The 25,165-nt window shown below is 36.2% G+C and overlaps 1 protein-coding gene across 1 annotated transcript in view; it reads right to left on the bottom strand.

The window, feature by feature from the left end:
* The window catches only part of LOC121731245 (cardioacceleratory peptide receptor-like), a 143,806-nt gene that overhangs the window by 60,354 nt on the left and 58,287 nt on the right, over positions 1-25,165 (bottom strand). The window lies entirely within an intron of this gene.

The raw sequence follows: 25,165 nt of genomic DNA on the forward strand, positions 1-25,165 counted from the left end.
AACTTTAATAACACGATAATAGATATAATTTTGCTCTAAGTCACTTCATTAAATAAGTAAATTTTAATGATATGCAACTTTATTCTTTAGGTAACTAGGTTGCATTTCAATCTATGACACAAATTTTATTAAATTAAGTGTAATTCATTTATTTGATAACAGATGCCGCTGCTTGGCGGCTACATCACGCTATAGCTAGCACGAAGATTTTTATTATAGGTGCTTAATTTTCACTTACACTCATTCTTGGTGTTGTCATTTATATTATCACGCCAGAGGGATTTAAGTCCCAGGGTGGGATACCCTCGGGGCTGGGACTAAATTCCTATGGCGTGTATTGGTCCTCAAATACTGGTGGCAGTTCATTCCTGAGTTTTACAGTGCATGGCAGGATGTTACGCAAAAAATGCACGGTGGAAGTCTGCCACTCACCAAGGTGATGCGGATTGATGATGGTATGTTTTTCGCGTGGAATGATGACGAAAGCTTGCAGGATGTACGATTCCGAACAATAATAATAAAACCTTCCCAGTTCCCCGCTACTTTTATAACTCACAATAATAATTATTATTATGTTTCCACTTGTACTGGTGCAGGTGGAAGAATGACGCTTCTGTTCGAGCACAACATCAACACAACATCACGAAATCCGTCTGTACGGCTACCATGGGACTAAATTCGCTCTGGCATGATAAATCTACTACACCAAGAGTGAGTGTGAATGAAAATATTTACATACTAGTAAATCACCTTATACCTATAACAAATATCTTCGTGCTGTAGCTGCCAAGCAGCGGCGTCTGTTATCAAAATAACGGAATTAAACTTAATATAATAAAATTAGCGGCATAGATTGAAATGCAACCTAGTTGCCTAGTGAATAAAGTTAAAATTAAAATTGCATTTCATTAAAATTTATTTATTTAACGTAGTGACTTAGAGCAAAATTATGTCTATTGTCGTGTTAATAAAGTTTAATTTTGTGTGAAGTGAGAAGAAAGTGAGAAGGGCTGGCTCGTGCTCGCCTGTGGCTCGTGCTCGCTCGTAATAGCTGGCTCGGCGCGGCGCGGCTTGTGATATAACGCGCCGTGAGAAGGGGTGGCCCGTGCTCGCTGTCTACTCTGCCTGTGGCTCGTGCTCGCTCGTAATAGCTGGCTCGGCGCGGCGCGGCTTGTGATATAACGCGCCGTGAGAAGGGGTGGCTCGTGCTCGCCTGTGACTCGTGCTCGCTCGTAATAGCTGGCTCGGCGCGGCGCGGCTTGTGATATAACGCGCCGTGAGAAGGGGTGGCTCGTGCTCGCCTGTGACTCGTGCTCGCTCGTAATAGCTGGCTCGGCGCGGCGCGGCTTGTGATATAACGCGTCGTGAGAAGGGGTGGCTCGTGCTCGCCTGTGGCTCGTGCTCGCTCGTAATAGCTGGCTCGGCGCGGCGCGGCTTGTGATATCACACGCCGTGAGAAGCCAGCCTTACCTTCTCTTCTATAGTGCGTCAAGAAAGTCATGACAGGCGGGAAAATTTTCTAAACGTAATCACGCTTGGGTGTATTTTTTTGTTTGTATATTTACAGAGAACGCGTAATATATTTTAAATATTGTCACCTTGCACATTTTTATCTCGAATTAATAAAGTTCTCTTATTTTTTAGTTCATTTAACAATTTTCCCGCCTGTCATGACTTTCTTGACAGACTATACGCTACGCTGGCACTCACCACGTGGGAGAGCCATGCTCCGGCACGAATGGGCCGGCTAGACCGGAGAAATACCACGTTCTCACAGAAAACCGGCGTGAAACAGCGCTTGCGCTGTATTTCGCCGAGTGAGTGAGTTTACCGGAGGCCCAATTCCCTTCCCTATCCTCCCCTTTTCCCTTCCCTTTCCATCCCTACCCTCCCCTATTATCCAATTCCCTCTGAAAAGGCCGGCAACGCACCTGCAGCTCTTCTGATGCTGCGAGTGTCCATGGGCGACGGAAGTTGCTTTCCATCAGGTGACCCGTTTGCTCGTTTGCCCCCTTATTTCATAAAAAAAAACATCCAAGTTTTTACCCATCTCAATTCACTTCAATACCATTATAGAAACATCACACTTCAGCACGAAAGAAAAGGAATTTTCCACCCAACTTTTTACCCAACGCCGCTAAATTGACTTCAATAACACAATAAACACTACAGCACGCCAACTGAATAATAACTTCGCAAAACAAGTGTGGCCTCAAAGTCAAATTAAATGCCGCTGTGCAGTCTAAATTATTCATTCACACATTCGCTTGTTCATTCATTTATCAAAGTGAAGCGTGAATGTCAATGGAACTTAATTTCATAGCTCGCTGGTAGAAATACTTAAATATTTTCTGTGCTTGCTTGAAATAAGGACGTTATACGGTTCTACTATATACTAATACTAGCTAAAAGCCAAGCTCTGTGAGGGCTCGCGTCGTTTTTCTGTGGTAATAATTTTTAAGGCAGTTTTTTAAAATATATTTTAATAGTTACCAAACCAGCTTGACTGACCGATTACAACACATCCACATATAAATAAAAATTACTATGTTAAAGCACAAATCAATAGGCATGATATTTTTTCCGTTAAGTGTACCACAAAAGTGCTCAGGTTGTGGGATATACTAGGGCTCTTTTCGCTCGCCTTGATAATTTTGATATCAAAAGTACGATATAAACAATAATAACACTTATGTTGAAAGAGAGGGAACCAAATTTTTTTCTGATAAACTATCCTATGTCGTACCGGGAGTTCCACGTGCCTTATTTCATCTAAATTCATTCAGCGATTTTAGACTCACTGTCGCATTTTAAATATTAGTTAAGATCATTTTAAGCCTTTAAAACCTGAATAGCAAGTGAGCATAATAAATTTATATTCCATTTATATTTGGTTACTGTTAAGCATTTGTGTACTAACAATGAATGCAGTCTTGTTCTAAACTTGAAGAATTATAACTGCATTTATAACTCAATAAGTCATTTTTTGTGGGCTGATACACAAATGCTTAAGGCGACGGCTTTATAATTTGGCTGTAGTGATATCGATTTTTCTCAGCAATGACTAAAGCTAAGAAATTAAAGTTCATTGTCAATATTCATCATGTATTTGTCTTTGAATTACCCACAGCATAACACGATTGGTCAACTTTTATAACACAGAATAATCAACCAAAAAGACCTTTGTAAAAAAAGATATTCCTATTTTGCCAACAGAGGAGAGTAATATAAGCTTCCAAAATTTATACATAAATTGGTTCAAGCATACACTTTAATTTGCCCATAGCTTATATGAAATGAATTTATGGTTTTTAAATTACGCGACAAAAACCATTTTGTCGCTTACGCCCTTTCCATTTTTGCTGTTCCATTGCTTGTTTTCTATGAGCAGCCGGGCTGGCCTCTCATAGAAAACAAGCAATCTAAAATACAAATACAAATACAAAAGTCTTTATTCACCATGATAATTTTACAAACATTTTAATAAATAACGGTCCCCCAAACTAGGCGAGGCCTGTCCTATGGGGGAGTTAAATTGAGTACAGTAAGTATTGCGGCTAGAACAACAGAAACATAAAGAAAACAAACAAAATAACATCCTTAACAACAAATCCTTATTCTTAAAAAAAAAAATTGTATTGGTATCATCGTATAGGCTTTTAGTAGGATATCTTAAGGGCTTCTCCAGTGCTACTTTCAGTACCCCTCTCTGCGCTCTTTCCAGTGGAAGAAGAGTGGAAGATGGACAGCCTCCCCAAGCCAGAATGCAATAATTGATAACCGATTGGCATAGAGCGAAGTAGATAGTTTTGAGGGTCTGACCATCGACCACAACTCGTAAGTTCCTCATGACGGCCATTAATTTTCTAACACGCTTGGACGTTTCTGTTGTGTGCTGTTTAAATAATAAATAAATAAATAAATAAACGTTTATTCAGTAATCTGGACATTACACAAAGTTCTGTACATTTAAATTTAAAAACACCACACAATACAAGTAGCTTGATAGTAATCAGAAAAAAAAAAAAAAAAAAAAAAAAAAACAACAACAACAATGCAAGAGAAAAAAAATAAATAAATAATAATAACCATAAAACAAAACATAATAATGCATTACAGATACGAATTGGTTGGTGGTGTAATGCCCAAACTATTGAAGTGGAATCCACTCAGGTTCATGACTGTGGGCTCCACAGTCCCTGATATTCTGTGGACCCATTTTGTCGGCGTTGGACAGACTACGTCTTGACTCTTGAGGCACACAATAAATAATTATAATATTATGTGTAGTAAATGTATGGGTTGTGTGTAAGATAGTTAATAAATATTATAAACATAAATAAAATAGATAACATTGACTGTAAATAATAATATAAGCATTATAATATATACATAAAAATATAATTTGTGTGTGTAATTAAAGTAGAACAAAAAAATATATATATACATATATATGTATATATATATATATATATATATATATGTCTATATATATATATATATATATATATATATATATATATATATATATATATATATATATATATATATATATATATATATATATATATATATATATATATATATATATATATATATATATATATATATACATATGTATATATATATATATATACAACACGGTTTTTTTCACTTTAACGCGGCACTGTCTTCATTAAATTTGAAGTCGGAACCAGCTAATTTTATCGTGAGTTCAGTCAATGTCAGAATATCTGAAGCTTTTGGGACTGATACCGACTTCAAATTAATGAAGACTGTAGTATGTACAGAAATAGTTGAGATTTAGACGAATTCTGAAAAAGGCACTATTATAGAGAAAGAGTTATTTAATACTTTTTAGTTCATATTGTTACGTGCAAGGGTTCGAGGATTTGGAGAGAAAGACCTGCTGACTCTCTTGAAGACTTTATTCACTAAGTCCAGGTCACACAATCACACACTAGATCACAACACTTAGTACTAAGTCCAAAACACTAAGCACTATCACTGTCCTAGGTCGTAGCCAAGTCGTAGGTTTCACTGGTTCACTCACTATTGTTCACTTGTCTTCACTCCGAAATCGCCTTTACGATCGTTCAAACTGAACTGAATTGCCGGGCCTGCCTGCGGCTTTTTATATGGCGAGACGAATTCCAGAAAGTTCCCGATTCACGTAAACAAGTAAACAACCGTGGGAACTTTCTAGGAGGCTCGAGCATGTACCACAATAAAAGTACGGGTTATTTACGCATAAAGCCTTTTCTTATAGATATATAAGAAAAGGCTTTATGCGTAAATAACCACTACGAATGTGAACTATTCACATTATGTTACTGTAAGGGAAATTATGGTAAATGCTTACAGTTATCTAAGCGATGCTGCAATTTAAAAACTTTTATCTTTAAAGGTTCAGGAGTTCTGTTCAGTGCCTTTGGACCAATAGACACCTACGTATGAACTTTTTCTTATTCGTAACATATGTTTAAGTTACTAGAAACAACATTTTAACCACTATGAGTCTTTTGATAAATTTCAAGGATTTCCCTCGATTGCTCATAGACCCCATTATCAACTCACCACTTTCGTAATTATTATACAAAACCAAGATTATACCCTATACAACAACATAAGAATTTTGAAAATCCGTCCACAAACAGCGAAATAATCATCAAAAACATCTGCTTCGATGCAAAATATCACGAGAAGCATCAATAATTGGATCATAATGTGATGACTCATGGCATAATTATGATTTTGATGATGATGATCAAATAAATTGAGGTGTTGGCTTATGCTTTCAGTTGTTTAAACAACGCCGAAATTCCCGAACCTGTATCTATAAGGATTCAAAAGTTCTGTTGGGTACCTTCGGATCCAGGATATAACCTGGTGCGAAATCTTACTTTTTGTAGCAATTACCTCAAATGCTTCAGAAAAAATTGAAATCACTATATGTTTCCATACAAATTTCAAGGAGTCCCCTCGATTCCTCCAGGATCCCATCATCACATCACCACTTTTGTGAACATGGTAATTCGAGTTAAACCTTATACAACACAAAAAGAATTTTGAAAATCGGATCACAAACGGCTGAGTTATCGTTGAAAAATAAACATACAGCCGAAAGTATAACCTCCTCCTTTTTGGAAGTCGGCAAAAAGTATTCCAGTTGGATACTCTAACGACTTAAAAAACATTTTTATGTTGCACACTGCTCGAAAAATCCGCCGCTAAAATATGATATTTTCACCACATTTGAGTGGAAATTTAGTGGAGAATTCGCGTGTAAATCTCTGGATTATGTCGAGTGAGAGCAGGGGCGTAGCTACGCTATCTGCCGTATCAATTTTACAGGGCCCTGAAGCCACATGGCCCTGTAGAATTGATTTTAACGAGCAAAAATATTTAAAATAATTCTTATATTATTTTTTTTAATTCTTAAATGACGAAAAAAAAAGCAATTCCTTTGTTACCCGCGTGAAGCGTGAGTTCATAAGTCGGCCTCCTCTGCATTTTTTCTGTTTTGTAATAACTTTTAAGTTGTAACTTTCCTAAGGGCCTCTAAAAATTGTATACGGGGTCCCGCCAAGGCACGCTACGCTTCTGAGCGAGAGTAAATAAATCGTCGCTATAGCACTTGTAACAAATTAAAAGTTACGGCAACGGTTTTGAAAGCGTTTAAATGACAAAATCCTAGTTATATTACTGGATTTATTTGGCATTTATAGTAGTAAAATTCGCTCGTATTTATTTATCATGTGTGTTAACTTCTCTGTAACTATCTGATATCTTTTCTGAGATTCAGGGCCTATTTCACCACTTCCTGATAGAGTGCCGGATAGACTATCCACAACTTATTTGACCGATGCTCCATACTCTGTCAAGTCTGTCGAGTTAAGTTTAAAAGTTAAAAGTTAAGTTGTGGATAGCCTATCCAGCACTTATCAGGAAGTGGTGAAATAGGCCCTTAGTATTATTATTTATTATATAGGTATCAATATAATATCTCCATCATCCATCTTCATTGACGAAAATAATAAGCGCAAAGAGGTAACAGATAGAAAGAAAACCAGTCATAATCCATGATGTATTATAAATGTGAAAATGTGTCTGTCTGTATGGTAAAAACGTTTTCACGCCCAAACCACTGAACCGATAAAAATTTTCGGGGTAAAAAGTATCTTAATAAATATGACCTTTACAGGGTCTCAAAGTATCTTCATACTCAATTTTAGCAACACCGGTTTAGCGGTTTGGGCGTGAGAGGTAACAAACAGACAGACACTTTCTTTATAATATAAGTATGGATTTCCAATAAGACCACGAGACAACAGCTGTGTAAATAGATAAACTTTAACGATACAAATGAAGTTTTCCATCGAGATATATAAAAATCTCCGCTCGATTCAACACACCAACCTCGGGGTTAGAACTTTAAAGAGATTTAATGAAATGAAGACATCAGAAGATGAAGTAGGTAACTAACATTTTGCACAGGGCTCGGAAACCTGGTTAATCTTTGCGATCTTGTTCGTTAGAAACGCCATACATTTCCAAAAGAGCGTTTTCATTTCAATTCCGCTCTGATCGGACCAAAATTATTTCTGGTTTTGTTCTAAGACCGAAATGAAATTGCCCACACACTCAAAATACCGGTTAGAACCGTTCGCGGTTATGTTCGCCCCGCCCACTCACACACACCACGACAATCACCCATTGTCCACACATTAACAAGTTATGGCCTATTGGCTATTAGATAGTGCACTATAAAGGGATAGAAGATATCACTGCACTAGTTACTTTCCAGAACCAAGTTAATTTCAGAAGCAATACCGCTCACATCTCTATTTCGCTCCGAACGAACACTTATCCAAAAACCTGGTAAAAGAGCGTTTTAACCTGGTTAAAAAAATACCGGTTCCGAGCCCTGATTTTACAACATAAGAGCAATTACTAATTTTTCCCTTATAAAATAATAAAATAAAATAAAAATTGTTTTATTTATGCATAAATTTGAAACAAATGTTCTCAGAAAGTCTACATGGTGCCTACCACCGGTTCGGGAACTAACCCAGCGAGAAGAACCGGCCTAAGAAACTCGCACGGGCCACCTTTTAGCCAAAAAGTGGATAATAACAATAATAGCTTAAGCAAAACACTTATACTTTGGAACAAACCTTGTAACGTTTCTACTTCTTCATCTAGCTAATACATCTTACATAGTTACATAGAACTAACACTTTTTGATTTAAAATAATTTTCCTGGACCTAAAGCTTCGTTTGGAAACACTTTTTGAAAAAACTTTTGGAAAAAACAACAGTTTTCAAATTGTTAGTTACCCACTTCTTCCGCTCATGTCTTCAAATCTTCACGATTCATATACCTCGTGAAATGATAAAGTTAGATTACTTTTATAGATAATTCAACTTCACTAAAGCCACTCACGAGCGTACTTCAGGTTTTAATATATCGGCCAGACAGGTTCATATAAGATGAGGGGATTTTTAATTTTTTACGAAAAAATTGAGAAATCATTATGTAACTAGATGGCGCTCACAATTCCGTTACGCCAAAATTAGTTTATCACGAGGGAATTCTATTTTTCCGAGATGAAAATTTTCCTATGTCCATTCCCGGAACTCAAAATATATATTTTATACCAAATACCATAAAAATCTATTCGGCAGTTAGGGCGTAAAGATGTACAGACTAGCAGCCAAACACACTTTTGCATTTTTAATATAAGTTAAGTATGGATATTATGTTGTCCACTTTGTGCACTTAGAAATTAATTAATTAATTTTCTTCCGAGACAATATCAATCATGTTATCTGCTTTCCCGAGACAGGCAAACAAACAAACATACTATGAATCACCGGCGATCTATAAGTTCTACGAGCGACTAACCAGCGGCTATGTCGAAGCCTACGGATCATTCGTAGCAGGCCCTACGGCGTAGTGCCTCTACGTCGTAGACCTCGAATAACGCCGTAGCGCCCGTAGCACATTAGCCATTAATCGTTGCTATTTTATAATATTATTATTGATAGTTAATTATCTACATTGTATTGAACTAGTTGACCCGGGAAATATTTGTTTTGCCTTATTACTAGATGACGCTTGCCAAAATTCATTTATCGCGTGGGTACCGTACATTTTCCGGGATAAAAAGTAGTATAATATTATGTCATTATGATACGACGTCGTGTTGATGCTCGTCGTAGACTCCCACGACGCGACGTCGCATTGTGAAACGACGCCGCATCGTAGTACGAAACGACATATCGTATTTATGTGTCCCAGCCCTAACTCCGGCTAGAAGAATTAAATTTTCTAATAAACAGTTTAGTTTTTATTAACATCACGTTCGCAATAAACTTTCAGCACTTTTTGCTATCTCCTATAAAAGTTTCGCCTTCCATGCTTTATTCGCGTTTTTTTAATTCACTTTGCTTAATTTACTATTTTGCTCATGCCATTTATAAATATCTACAAAGTGAATAATTTAAGGCTCCGCATACACACGTTTTCCGTATACGATTTCCTAATGATGAATTACGATTTGGAATTTCGTAAAACTAGCGCAAACGATCGTTTTTTTCACGCGCGAACGCGCCGGCTTGCACTTGAAACGTACACTGCGGAATTCGTTCCGTACAGAGAAAAGCGAACGTGTGCGCAGTTTTAATGTATTTTTTACTAATTCCATGCAATCAGATTTCCCAAATACGGAAATCAAATTCGGAAATCGTATACGGAAAACGTGTGTATGCGGCCAGCCTTAGAAGGTTTGCTTGTCCGTGTTGATACACTGACCTCCATTATTGGAGATCAGTGGTGTTGATACCATCCATATTTATATTATAAATGCGAAAGTGTGTCTGTCTGTCTGTTACCTCTTCACGCCCAAACCGCTAAACCGATTTTGCTGAAATTTTGCATGAAGATACTTTGAGTCCCGGGGAAGGACATAGGATACTTTTTGTCCAACAAAAATGCACGGTTCCCGCGCGATAAACGAGTTTTGGCGCAACAGAGTTGCGGGCGTCATCTACTTAAAGTTAATATAAGATATTAACTTTATGGTTGATACATTGTAAGTCACTTAATATTATGATAGATAAAGACAGCTGACCTTGAATATGTCATTTTCTTCGTTTTTATAGAGGTTATTTTTTATCAAATACTTTGTACAATTCTTGCTCGCCAAGTTTAATTTTACTAAACAATAACCATATTCAAACGAAAAAGGTTCTGTACTTCACGCTCAGAAAAATTCCAATCAAGTCTGGAATTTTCCATTAGTACATGCCCTTAATAAACCTAAAGGTTCAGTCTAGCCCCTAGAGTACAGACTCAGGTATCGAATCAGGCACTAAACTTAGGTTTTATATCTTTCTACCTCACTAGCTGTTGAGTTTTCGTATTTTTAACCCCCGACAAAAAAGAGGGGTGTTATAAGTTTGACGTGTCTGTCTGTCTGTCTGTCTGTCTGTCTGTCTGTGGCATCGTAGCATCCAAACGGGTGGACCGATTTTGATCTAGTTTTTTTTGTTTGAAAGCTGACTTTATTGAGAGTGTTCTTAGCTATATATTCATCATCATCAGCCTGCTCCGTGCTGAAAAATCGCGGTTCATCTGGTTCGTGAAGGGCCGATTAGCAACTTGCAGTCGTTTGGTGGGCTTTATTGCATTCTAGTTCGTGACATTTATGAATATTTACACATTAATGGAAAGTTGACCTGGTGCTGCAGCATCACCTGGTGATCAATAGGATACCCAACTCCTCACCAACTTAGAGCAACGGTTTCGTGTTTGGGCTCATTTGAATTGCGACAACTAGTAAGACGTAGATAACCAATAAATTTTTGCATGCTGCTGCTGCAGCATCACCTGGATTCTATAGGAGCCGAGCTCCATATGAACCCAAAGTGGAGGTTTCATGTTTGGACTCATATTGACGGCCTCATCCAAAAGGACATTCGTAAATAGTATTCATTGGGATATAATATGATCCTGTTGATAGGAATTATTCTGCACTATAACCAACACTTGTTTAAAAAGCATGAAATAAAATTAAATTAAGAAATTAAAAAAAAACCCCTGCCAAACAACTTTAAAAAGTAATGAAATAATATATTTTACTGACTTTAAGTTTAAATAATTCCTAAGTGTAAAGTGATATTTTAGTCCATAATTGTTGTCAAGGTGTGTCGGGGGACCGCTATTGTAGATGTTTGATTTCACATAACATTATAGTTTAAGGGTCAGTTCACAGCGAACTGAATCGAGACAATCAGTGACATGGCGATACAAAATGCAAAATACACTGTTGGCGGTCCCCCGACACACCGTGACAACAATTATGGACTAAAATATCACTTTACACTTAGGAATTATTGCAACTTAAAGTCAGTAAAATATATTATTTCATTACTTTTTAAAGTTGTTAGCGGGGGTTTTTTTAAATTTCTTAATTCAATTTTTTACATATCAGTTAACTTGAGGTATGCTTTTAAAAGGTTTAAAAATTTATGAACTGACTCTGAATTGAGCTAATATTTTTAAGTTAGAGTTTATCGGAGCTATCAAGAGCGAAGACAAGTTTAACGGTAAATGCTTTCTGCTTTCCTAAAAAACTAAGCAAAATAGAAAATGTCAAAAATTGCAGGAAATGGATCAACACATTTTGCAAGTTATTAATTAAATTAGGAATAGTATTATATTGACATACGAATATATCTATATTTTGTATCAAAATACCGATTAAATTATGATAATTATGTCTTACAGGACTGCGCCGCAGGGGTAATTTTTTTCGACAAGCTCTTAGGACATGGCTCACCGCATTTGAGCTTGGGACTAGGTTTAGGTGTCGTTTGATTCGTATTAGAGCAAGGTCTCCAGTGCGTTCCGTGATGCGTTGTTCATGCGGAAAAACGCTTAGGTGCGTTGCAATAACGCACGTCAACCAAAGACTTCTATTTAAACATCAACACGATACAAGACAGTGTTAACATGCGATACGATGCGTCCGTACGTCGTTGCGTCGTTAAGTTAATCCGCATCCGACGCCGCAACGTACTTGTATGCGGCACAAATCATCACTATAAAAGATATGACGCACCGTAACTCAATAGCTATGTCCACACTGTGCACTTTCATCTTCAGTTTTCGTCATCAACTTTCATATTGGCGCATTCAATAATTGAATGCGTCAAGGAACGCAACGCCAATAATGTCATTTTTGAAGTTGGATACGGTCAGAGGGCATGCGTCGCGGGCATACCTCACGTTCGCTGTTGACTGCGCTGTAACGCATGTCCTTGACGAATAGAAAAAGGCAAGTGTGGACAAAGCTAATAGATCACACAGTCGTAATTACGCTGCAGAGGGAGGGACGTGCACATCACGACCAATTACTTTTTTTTTTGTATGAATTAAAGAAAAACTGGGTCCATCAAAGCAATCTCGATAAAACCAGTATTTCACCCTCCAAAATTATAATATACAGCAATAACTGGATTTATCAAGCTACAAAGATGGATAGTAATTTATTGGCGAAATTATTTATCACAACTCCTCAAGGGTACGAAGATTAGGCTCAAGGAAGGATATCCCTCACGATGTTTACCTCAAAACCCTACAGGCTACATTATTCATGGCTTGACATGTTTGACATAAACACTTGTTAATATAATACCATGTCATAATTTAACAGGAACCCTTGACGGAGCCTCACACGATCCGATATATAGCTTCAGATATCGAATCGTGTAATGTAAAAGGTGTTTCATATATTTCATTTTTAAAATGTTACGACTTCTTATTTTTCTTTTCTGTAGCTAGACCTTCAATATCGAGTATTAAGTATACTTAGGACCTGTTTCACCTGATAAGGCTATCCACCAATTAACTTGACAAATCAAGTATGAAGAATCTGTCAAAAAAGTTGTGAATAGCCTATTAGGCACTTTATCAGAAAGTGGTGAAATAGGCGCTTAATATTACATTATATATTTTACCCAGGCCCAGGGGGAAAGAATTAAAGTATAAAACTTCATTTTCAAACAAAGATACAGATACCTTTCCTAGAATGGGACATGAGGAATACAAACTTTTGTAAAATTGCCTTTGTAAATAAAACAGAACCATGTTTAGATAATTACAAAATACAAGGAATTTAAAACATCACGCGTTGATGGCCCTTTTTGTATTAATTTTCCTAAGTACAAATTATGATTTGTACAATAATATAACACAAAATATAGTATGTTTATTTGGGTTAATAAAAAGGTTCCTTATTGTTGCCTCCTGTTGTGGCTTATTTTGTTTATTAGGCAAAAACTTTCCTTTCAACAGAAATGAATCAACGAATCCCGCGTATACTTAATTTCGTCCGATAAACAATACTTATTTAGTGTTACTAAGGTTTCTGCTAATATAAAAGTTACTGTGTCTGATTAGTGATCAGCTGAGAAATAATTAGCCACTCAAAATGAAGCTGTAAGAAATTTACCACTGTGAAGTACTAAAGTTGTGTTGAAGAAAAAAGTAACCTATTAATAATGTTCAGGAGGAAAATGGTAAAAATACTTAGACACTTACGCATTTTAATATCTTTTTACCGTTACTGTTACCTCTTCACCTCCAAACCACTGAACCGATTTTGCAGAAATTTGAAATGGAGATACTTTAAGTCCCAGGAAAGGATATTTTAAATCCTAGAAAAAGGTACGGTTGCCGCGCGATCAATGTATTTTGGAACAACGAAGTTGCGGGCGTCATGTGGTTTTTTATAGATATTGTATTTTTTTATTATTTAAATATTTAAACCTAATTTTCAGTTGTCTAGTCCGCATAATTTCGAATTTGTATTTCATAATTTTACGTCAATCTATTAAAAATAATATATTTAAATATAATAATTGAATTACAGCCAGATAAATAAGTTATTATAGTAGCATAATAATATAATTAAGTTAAATTGGTTTTTAATGCAAAATAAGTTTGGGCTGGTCCCCAAACTTATTTTGCAGTAGAAATCAAGACAGACTGTGCTTAATAATAATATTATGTAGGTTCGAAAGTAATGTGTTGTGAAATAAATGATTTTGATTTTAGATTATAGATTAAGATTGATAGCTTATAAATCATGAAAAAAAATATTTAATATTATGATTATTGATTTTTTAGAGTTTTTTTTTGTGTAGTGTATACTTAATACAAATATTAAGAATAGTATACATTGTGCGCTTTTATAATTCTGGGCGTCACGTTATAGTGGACGCCGACTTCCACGATAAAACGTTGGGTACGTTAAATGTCCTTTTGATTTTACGCACCGCGGACGTTTTGTGCGGTTCAGAGGGGTTAGTGCGAGAGCAGCGCCATCTACTGGCTAACGTGGATACTGCTTTGATCCCATATAAATTCGCGTTTACGCGCTCGATGCGTATGATCGAATAAAACTCGCACTAACCCCTCAGAAGTGTAGACGTCGTGATGTCCTCTAACGTGCACGTTAAAAAGTTATCGTCGACGGAAATTTAAAAGCGTCTTCATAACATATTTCCATACATTTTACTTCCCTATGTTATTGTTTTACCGCGGACGTCCACGATATTACCGCCACGTCCAAAATTATAAAAGCGCACATTACCTAATTACGTTATTTTTCGCACGTCTTGCAAGACAGACAATTTTATTCCTACTTTTCTTAATCATTCGGCCTCTTTAAAAGATTAATCTTAAACATAATCTGGAGGTTATAATACCTACATCATGTAAATACGTTATTAAGTTTTTAGAGCATTAGTACAGTCGCGATGTACATAAAAACATCGTTAGGATCCCACATAGCTCGTTACACTAATGTCACAACTCAGCGATGAATATGTATGGATATTAGCTGCTTATGGCCGTCTTGAGGAAAAAAAAAATATGAAAATGATACGAAACCTGCGGTTTTCAGAGGGCGAGTGATGTAGCGGCTTCAAAAAAAGACCTTCCAACCGAGCGAGGTGGTATGCTCGGATGGAACCCAGAATTATTTCAGCTGTCAATATAATATACTCGTACTGCCGCTGCCAGAAAATGTTAAAGCGCGATGCAGGAAAATGCATATTTATCAACGGTAGATTGATTCGTTCGGACTCGGAGTTCGGGCTGAACGCGGCCGTGGACTCGTTTTGCGCATTCCCATAGGAATGTCAACAACAACAATAATAATTAGGTAATAGTCTAATATTGATAATTTATAGAATGAAAGCCAAAATTTCGTCATTTCACAATTTTTTTAAGTTTACCTGGCAGTAAGAGACGAGATTCGTACAGTTATCTCAAATATAAAAATTGAGCTGTATTTTTCAGCAAGGACAGGTAGACCTTCGGAACTGGATACCTCCAAAAGTAACCGCTATGGAAACTCCATTGTTACTGGTCGTTCTCACCTCTATATAATATATAAATAGGTTCAAAAATTCAGTTTCTACAAAATGATGAAAATCTGGCTGTCACTGACTCTTGAGCCACTACATCAACGCTTATCAAAATACTCAGTAGACCGCAGTGAAGGTTTCGTTATAATTAATAAGAGCAATAACGTGATGATATAATAAACCTTATTCTAAAAAAGAAAAGCGAAATATCACAACTAACTCTGTGAAAACATATTCGTATGTAAGCTAATCCTTAACTAATGAATATGTATAAGGTAATTAAGCATTTTTGTCAGTTTTTTTGGCTGTTTAAAAAGGTCGTACTTTTGCAACTGTCTGGTTGGTAGTGTCCGACCGAAACTGATTTTTCAGCCGAAACCAAAACCGAAACCGAACTTTCGGCCTTACTCTTAGTTTCGGCCGAAACCGAAACCGAAACTTGGTCAAACATTAAAAATTGCGATTATTTACTGAAATTTATTGATTTTTAACATAAATTACAATTTTTGAAACTAAATAAAAAGTACCATATTGAATTTTTGCTGTTTGCGACATTTCTTACCATAAATATTATTATTCTTAGACTCGAATAACTTTTTGTACTATATTCCGTTTTTTTATACGACTCCAAGTAGATGCGTTTCGTCTCATTCACAGCTTATCCGATTTTTATCTTCTGAACGCCCAATATTCGAGTTCTAACTTCATAAAACACATGTCCTGTCGGTGTAGTGTATGACAGATCGAAAAACATAGGCGAAAAAATTTTTAAGTTGACAGTTTTCACAGATATGCGTTTGGTTAGCTTATTTATCGTTTCTTGCTATTTGTTACTAAAACAACGTGACTCAAAGATGATAAAAACGTATAAAAATCATCAATCAAACGTATAACGTAAAATGAATCTATCATTAATCGTGATTAAATGAAGAATGTAAAATCTATTTGAAACAAAACGAGATTCACGTCGCCATATAAACGCGTTCATTGTTCAATGAGAACTTAATTTAATAAAACGTTTAAGTGTGATTGGTGAAATTCCCCTTAATGTATTATAACGGAGGATTACCCTAAGAAACAAGATCAGAAGTTATTTGAAGTCATTTTATTTAGGTGCGATTCATCTAAGAAATAGAACACGCTTAGTGTACACTAAATTGGTTCTACACGTATAAACGCGTTTATAGCACCAAATTGCATTTCACTAACATAAAGTTCACAACAAATCCGAGTTTTATCCTCAGAACGCCCAATGCTTCACGGTTAAACTTCATTAAAGCCGTTAAAGTCCTGCCCTAGTGTAGTGTCATGGCGAATCGATAATCATAGACGAAAAAAATTATGCGTTTGGGTAGTTAATATATCGTTTCTTGCTTTTTTATTGATCCCCGTAGGAACGCGTTTAATGAGAACTAAGTTTTGTTAAACGAAGTTGTGCGATTGGTGAAATCCTCCCTTAGAAGTATATTATTATTATGGGAGACATGGACACAACCGCAGTCGAAGTTGAAAATGAAATGACTAAGCAAACTTGCAGTTGACGTTACATTTTTTTTCTCCAGAAGGCGTTTTGCCACCAAACCTGAAAAATATACTGAGGGCTGCAAGAGTGAAGCTTACGGGGAAGTGGGTTAGATAAGATTCTAGCAGGGTAGGAACGGTCTAAGTCCTAAGAAATTTCGTGTCCAAAAAAAACAGAGTGAGGCGAGATGATTTACTAGATAAATCTCACAAGATATATCAAAAGATATCTTATAATCTCACAGTCAAACTTAAGTAAATAAAGTTCACACACAATATAATCAATTTATCATAGCATTCACTAAATCGTTTGTTTGGGAAACATTGTTAAAATGGCACGTAATTTGCCAACAGTTATATATATTAAATAAGCCTGCTTTTATCGTAGAAATAAAATTCAATAATATAATTTCGATAAAAATAAGTTAAGACAATTGAATGAAAATAAAACGAAGTGCTAATTTTTGATTTGGGACTAATCTGGAATACATAATCTGAAAACATGATTAAATAGATGGTGGCGAACTGAGCCAGGGCCTCGCTGGCAAACAAGCTCGAGTTAACTGCGAAGTTTACCGAACGATGCATGAGTTTCGGTTTCGGCTATATTTTGGCCGAAACCGAAACTATGGCCGAAACTGGCCGAAACCGAAACCGAAAGTTCGGTCGGTCACTACTGGATGGTATAAAAAGGAAAAATATACTTTAATTGTACGACGTAAGACTTAAATTCCTTTTGATTCATTAATGCAAGTACTTGGTGCATAATATTCATATTCTCTTCATGCTTATTCAAAGTCATCCTTTATAAATGTTTCCGTGTCCGGTTCCAAAGAAGAATTCTTGTATATATCTACAATGGTTTTAGTGACGGTGAATGTTTTAAAGAAACTAGATAGGTTACATGAAAGATCGGGGTGGTTGACGCTCATATGGGGAGGAGGATCCTACTTCAGCGGTGGATAGGCTTATAAGATAAGCTACGTAGAAGTGTAATTTTATAATTTATATTGTCCGAATATATGCACCATAGCTCTCCTTCTTTCTTATCCCAGTGGGATGAACAAACCGACTAAACTCTAGAAAGCGCTGAACCTCTCAGTCACAGTCGTAATTGATCTTCAGCTCTAGAACAGCCAGTCAATGAAACCTTTATAGAGAGTTAACCTAACTGATTTTCTTAAAATGTGTGGCCATTTTAGGTCTGCTGTCAAAGATTCCTAAACTTATTATATGAGTATAAGATATATAGATTTTGCTCCGGTCGTCTGCGCAGGTCCAAAAAACTGCACAGGTCTATTCCCACACTCATTCCGGTCTACCTGCGCAGGCATACCTGCACCGGTGGACCTCTCCGATAGACCGTAGCGTGTATGGCTTACATTAAAGAGTCAGAAATACCTGCAAGAAACATTGTGGAATTACAATCATAATATACAACAAACGCAATATACATCAATAATAGATAGACCTTAAATGACAAAATGAACCTAAACAGTCCCGAAGCAGGGGTCATTTGACTACTCTTTAGTCTTTTGTCATGTCTGTTTTAAATGTCTATGCCTGATATATACAGAGCAAACAAGGTCAGTGTTTAATTTTTCACTGTTTTTGATAATTTTCCCCATATTTTTCAATTCATTTACAATGTACCTCATAATTTAACTGGAGATATTGAAATCGGTTCATGAATTATTGAGGAAATCGCCATGGAATCTCCCACAGCCAATAAAATTTTATGGGGCATGCAAATTCCCCAATCTGAACGTGGTTCACGCGTTATCGGGTACCAAGGGATCGCGACTTACATAGTAATACTGATATTATAAAGAGGAATGCTTTTACATCAAATGGGCTCTGAAATTCGACCGATTTTTATGGGCACTTTTTTAAGATAGACTTTAAGAAATAGAGGTAGACTTTAAGACAAATAGTCCAGGTAGATAGAAAACTAAATAAGTAACTAAAACTTTAGTTAAGATGAATTTCAACAAATTTGTTACATCTGAAAAACGCTGAATATTATCATTCATTTTCATCATTTTTATTACTTTTCATAGTTTCGTCTTTCTCAGAAACCACATTTTTCAATAAATATTATTCGTTGACGTACGACGTCTATATATTAATACGTGAGGCAAAAACTTTGTATCCCTTTTGACGAAAAATGGGGAAACGTAGGAGAATGAAATTTTGCACAATGATAATTTATATGGCAAAGGAGTGCATCGAGCTAATATTATTTTGAAATTATGCTTTTATCATAAATTTTTTAACAAAAAAACATTACACACACTACAACACACACACACTAGGAAAAATGACAGATTTTTGAGTGACAACCTTATACATACGAATTATACTCTTTTATTTATGGTTGAGGTCTGTTGACAACAAGTTGACAAATTGAAATGGATTATAGTTTTTTTTATTGAATCTTAGATACTATTAGACAATGCTTACACGGCAAGTCTCAGCTCAGCTGAGTCCCAGAGACAAGAGTTGAAAAAAATATGATAAAGTTAGGATAAAGTCCATATTTTTTTACAAAATATAGGTAGTAGCTATGATATTCATTGGCGGGTAGTCCTAATGTCGTTGAAACTATCGAATTTCGACCATTGGGCGATCTCCAGTCATAATAAAATTATATCTTAGGAGCATACAAAGTTAAACACCCCATAATAATAGGCATGATGACTATTTTTTTTTCTTATCGGTAATTGAAGGACACTTAAAAAATAGAAACATCGTTGAAAGAATGACTCTGATAGCTTAAAAATTCACCAAGATATGACAATTCAAATATCTCATAAAAAAGACCTGCCCGCAACGCTTCATACAAAGTGCTACGAAAGACTGACGTCAGTCTTTCGTAGTTTGTACGCATTGGGAGACAACTTTGTTCGACAGGTATATTAAATATTGCGTTTATGAAAGTGGTTTCATAACAAAAGTTGCTTTTAATTGCATAAGTTATCAATTTGTATACAAATATTATGAAATTTAAATGAAAAAAAAATCGACTTGAAAAAAAAATACAAATGCTATCAAGCTGAAATTTTGGGAACACTTATTTTTTACCGTAATTTCTTTATTTTATTCACAAAATTCGCTAATCTTTGACCTTGTCATCATCCCTATTGTTATTGGCAGGAGCTCATACTAGTAATACTCCTATTATTGGCATTCCGAGTATTTTGTTAATTGCTCTAATATATTTCCTGTCTTCAAACCATACAGTTAATCCTTGTCTAACATAATTTTCCTTTAAACATGACAGACGTATGGTAAACGATACCAGTAAACTAATAGCGAGGCTGTAACTTCGTACATCGCAATTTCAAACGCCGCGCCGCCTCTTATTACGGTGGCCTCCATTGCCGTATGTAAATTACTTATCTAAACATTTCGCCTTACAAGTTAATAAAGTTATCTCCGAGGCGGGTTAGGTTAAGGCAAACGAGCTACATGTAACCACGACCGCGACAATTTTTTTATTATTTTGAGTCGCCACATCTTACACGTTAAAGGCAAATAAACTCCCTTACTAGTTAAAAGAACAGCATTGTACGCCTATCAAGTGTCTTTTCTATTAATACTTATATGAGACAAGCATTGCGTAACTATAACATGACCTAACTGTAATTATGTCTATGTCTGTATACACAGAATAATAATAATATCTATGGACGCTTCACACCACGTCAGTCTGGCCCCGTGCTAAGTACCTGAAGGACTTGTGTTACGGGTACTAGACAACGGAAATATATTTAATACTTTTATACTATACATATATTTAAGATTTTTATTATATCATACACATATTTAATACACATCCAGAACATTGAAAACTTTTTGTTCCATCGGCGGGATTCGAACCCGCGACCCTCGGCTTGAGCTGCTACACACTCAACCAATTGAGCCACAGAGGTCAGAATGTAAATTTTATCAATAACAAGGGAGTAATGTATTAATTAGTTACTTGATAATTATACTAATGATAATATATGAACAGGACCTTAGATGAATGATTGGTCTCGCGCGCGCGGTCGTAGCGCGCGCGCGAGACCAATCATTCATCTAAGAACAGGACTTTTTAAAAGGCAACTATTTTTTTTAAGTGTTATCAGAAATATTTTCAATAAAATAAAATTATTATAATAATATATTTTAATATTGTTTTCCTTAAAGCACGGTTAGAGGTGTAATTTATTAATTATTTTCAGTTTATTACTTTAAAAATTATAAATTTAAGGATAATATTTTATGTAATAACAGTATAATCACGGTAGCCTGTGATCTTGTGTCTGGTCTGCGCGGGTCTAAGGATTGGTTAATTATTTACTTCCCCCTCTGCAATTCTCATTTACCTGTTACACGCGAATATAATTTGAAACTGATTTAATTACCATACAGCCTCCTGATGATTAGCATTAACACAATATAATTTTGATATACATAACATTATAATAATTATGCTAATTTGAAATATTATTTGTTATCCCTACATCCACACTAATATTTAAATTTAAATCTTAAAGTAAATCTGTCTCTCTGCCGCACTTTCACAGCCAATAGAGTCATGCTTCGGCACGAATGGCCGGCTCGACCGGAGAAATACCACGGGCTCACAGAAAACCGGCGTTAAACAGCGCTTGCGCTGTGTTTCGCCGTGTGAGTCCCTATTCCCTTCCTTACCTCCCCTACCCTGTAATCCTATTCCCTCTTAAAAGGCCGCCACCTGCAGCTCTTCTGATGTTGCGTATGTCCATGGGCGACGGAAGTTGCTTTCCATCAGGTGACCCGTTAGCTCGTTTGCCCCTTATTACATAACAATATTTATAGAAACTTGTAGTAAAGACTTTGATATGAATAAGGTTTTCATCCCGAAAAATATTGCGTTTCCCTAGGTCTCGCAGGAACTTCATATAATATGTATAACCCATTTTTATTTATTTGGAAACTAGTTGTCTCCGCGAACTTCGTGTCACTTTAAAACCTTTCCTGGACTTCAAGGATTATTTTAAGACTAAAATTAGCATAATCGGTTCAGCCGTTATCGAGTTATAGCGTTACTAACACAACCTTATTTATAATATTCAACAAAACTACTAGTAAATAACATAATAATGTTCATTGTTTATTTTCAAAACGTATATTAAAAGGTTAACATTAATCTTTAAACAAAGGAAGCTGTCTTTGGCGAGCTTTAGCCTACATTTCCCGAATGAATGCCATACTGTAACAGAAAACCGGTATGAAATAACGCGTACTTTACTGGCAAATGTCTATTGCCAAGTATTAAGTACTGCACACAAAGTGAAAATGTTTCCCTGATTATGAGCAAACGCACTACACTCAGTGTGGCCATTGCAGGGAACTCTTATGTTAATGGCGTAACACTTACCCCATTATAAGTATGGAAATAGTTCAGAGACCTGAAAGGCGCGTATACACAGGAGAGTGAAAATATGATGACCAATTCACGTTGGTCCATAACAATGATTGCAACCACGATTGTGCAGTTATTCACAATTTGTACAATCAACGCCAATCATTAGCATTTAAAAACAAATCTCTCTACACGTTAATGAATTATAAATTAGTTATGTAGCCAAGAAACTAATTAAGATTTTTCACGGAGCCTCATATTAAAGAAAATCATATTCCAGTGAATATTCCATGAAACAACAAATTATACTAATCATATTGAATAACAATATAAGTGGGAGAGCCATGCTTCGGCACGAATGGGCCGGCTCGACCGGAGAAATACCACGTTTTCACAAAAAACCGGCGTGAAACAGCGCTTGCGCTGTGTTTCGCCGAGTGAGTGAGTTTGCCGGAGGCCCAATCCCCTACCCTATTGCCTTCCCTACCCTCCCCTATTCCCCTCCTTCCCTTCCCATCCCTACCCTCCCCTGTTGCCCTATTCCCTCTTAAAAGGCCGGCAACGCACCTGCAGCTCTTCTGATGCTGCGAGTGTCCATGGGCGACGGAAGTTGCTTTCCATCAGGTGACAAGTTTGCTCGTTTGCCCCCTTATTTCATAAAAAAAAAACATTTATATGTTATTTATAGTCTTAAAATTAAGCGATTTGAGCTAGCCATTTTAACACTTTATTTGTACTACGGGTACGATTGTGAATGGAGTATCTATTATAGTTATTTATTATATATAATATGGAATTTTGTACTTAATTCTAGGACTTGTATCGATCTATTTATTTCGTATCTAAACAAGATTAAGCTCTATATTTTTTCAACATATTTGCACTTTGAGAAACTGTTTTTGCAAACTATAAACATTCTTAATTTACAGTAGCACTCGATCACCTCTATTCTCGAAACCATCGTTATTACTATCCGCTACAGTGCTATACATAAACTCGCTCCTTAAAACACATATTTTACTAGCACGTGTGCCATACCCTTTACATTTTATAAGCGAATAACTGTTGAACATTAGCGGCTAACAAGAGTAACGTTTACATTGTTTTGGCTTCCTCGCACCCATATTTTATTGTGATGGTGAAACTTTGGTAATATGCAGTTTTAACTAGTTCAAACTGGATTTATTACGTTATCAGAACCTTGTTGTTTTATTAAAATACTTCAAAACTGTATTGAAAATAAATCCATCTTGATATTTAAGGCCTTCATAATTAGTTATTAAGTTACTTAGGTTGGAAATAATTAGATTGTAAATAATTCATCACTAAATGCTTCATATTTTACTTATAGGAGGATCTAACCTACCTTAAGAATATGTCTTGAATAAGGCTCTGTCCCCATTAGACACGGCGCGGCGCCGGCACCGTGTTACGGCACGACGCCGCCACCGTGATACGGCACGACGCCGCCACCGTGATACGGTACGGCGCCGCACCGTGTCACGGTGCCGCGTACGGTGCGTCCCTATTCAGTCGATATTTGCGCTCGAACGAGAGTGCTTGTCTGGATAATGGATATAGATCGCGAAAAAATTATTCTCTTGTTGTTACTAAGACGAAGATTGAAAAAGAATCATTAAATATTTTTTGAAGTCGTTTAAAAAGAAACCAAGGAAATTTTATCTATTATTTATTATAGATAAAATTTCCTCGGTATACATGACAATATTTGCATTACGCGACTTTGATATGTATTTTCATATTATGCCTCGTTTAAGTTTGGACACAAATTTTGTTCGGAAGTTTCACCAGAATAGGGGCGCGCGGTGCACCGTACACGGCACCGTGTCACGGTGCGGCGCCGTACCGTATCACGGTGGCGGCGTCGTGCCGTAACACGGTGGCGGCGCCGTGTCGTGTCTGATGGGGACGCAGCCTTAGGCTGTACCCTGAAAATGTATAGGATAATGCAGCTAAATGTAATTTAATATCATATAAGTAATTAGAATTACTATGAAAGTTGTTAAAAAAGTTGTTAAAGAACGTTTGTGTACCAAAGCGTACTATAAAGTTACTGATTTCATGAATGATAGTACACCATGGGAATAAGGTCGCCCCCTGCAAAGCTGTTTCTATATAATATTATGTATAATAATTGTACACTCGTTGTATTTTATTTAGTCACACTGTTATTTTATAATATATTTTTTGTAATTTTCCATCTTTTTAGAAAAAGATGGCCCCGTGCGAGTTTCTTACGCCGGTTCTTCTCGCCGGGTTAGTTCCCGAACCGGTGGTAGCCCGAACCTGTGTAGCCCCGACGTTCAGAGAATATTAGATAAAATTTATTCTGAATAAAAAATTTTGAGTTTGAGTTTGAGTATGCTATTCTGTATATTATACACTATTTGGTGTAGCCACAAAATTTGCTAGATCAAAAGGACAAGCAACCTGCCTACTTGCTGCACGGAGAAAATCGACACGTCTTTAAATGTTATTTAAGTAGCCGTAAAAACCTAAAAATTGTTGCAACAATTGCAACGTATCTAGTGTTATTTTTATGACCAAGATGAATCTAATGCTCTCAAATCCAAATCCACTTAAACTTAGGGCATATTAAAGAAAAACACATAAATTAAGGCGACGCCTTGATAATTTGGCTGGTAGCGATAGCGATTTTTCTCAGCAATGACTAAAGCTAAGAAATTTAAGTTCATTGTCAGTAGGTAATCAGTATTCATCATGTCAAGTTGGTCAATTTTTATAACACAGAATAATCAACTAAAAAGACCTCTGTAAAAAAGGGAT

This window comes from Aricia agestis, chromosome 10, assembly GCF_905147365.1.
Source record: "Aricia agestis chromosome 10, ilAriAges1.1, whole genome shotgun sequence".
NCBI lineage: Eukaryota > Metazoa > Arthropoda > Insecta > Lepidoptera > Lycaenidae > Aricia > Aricia agestis.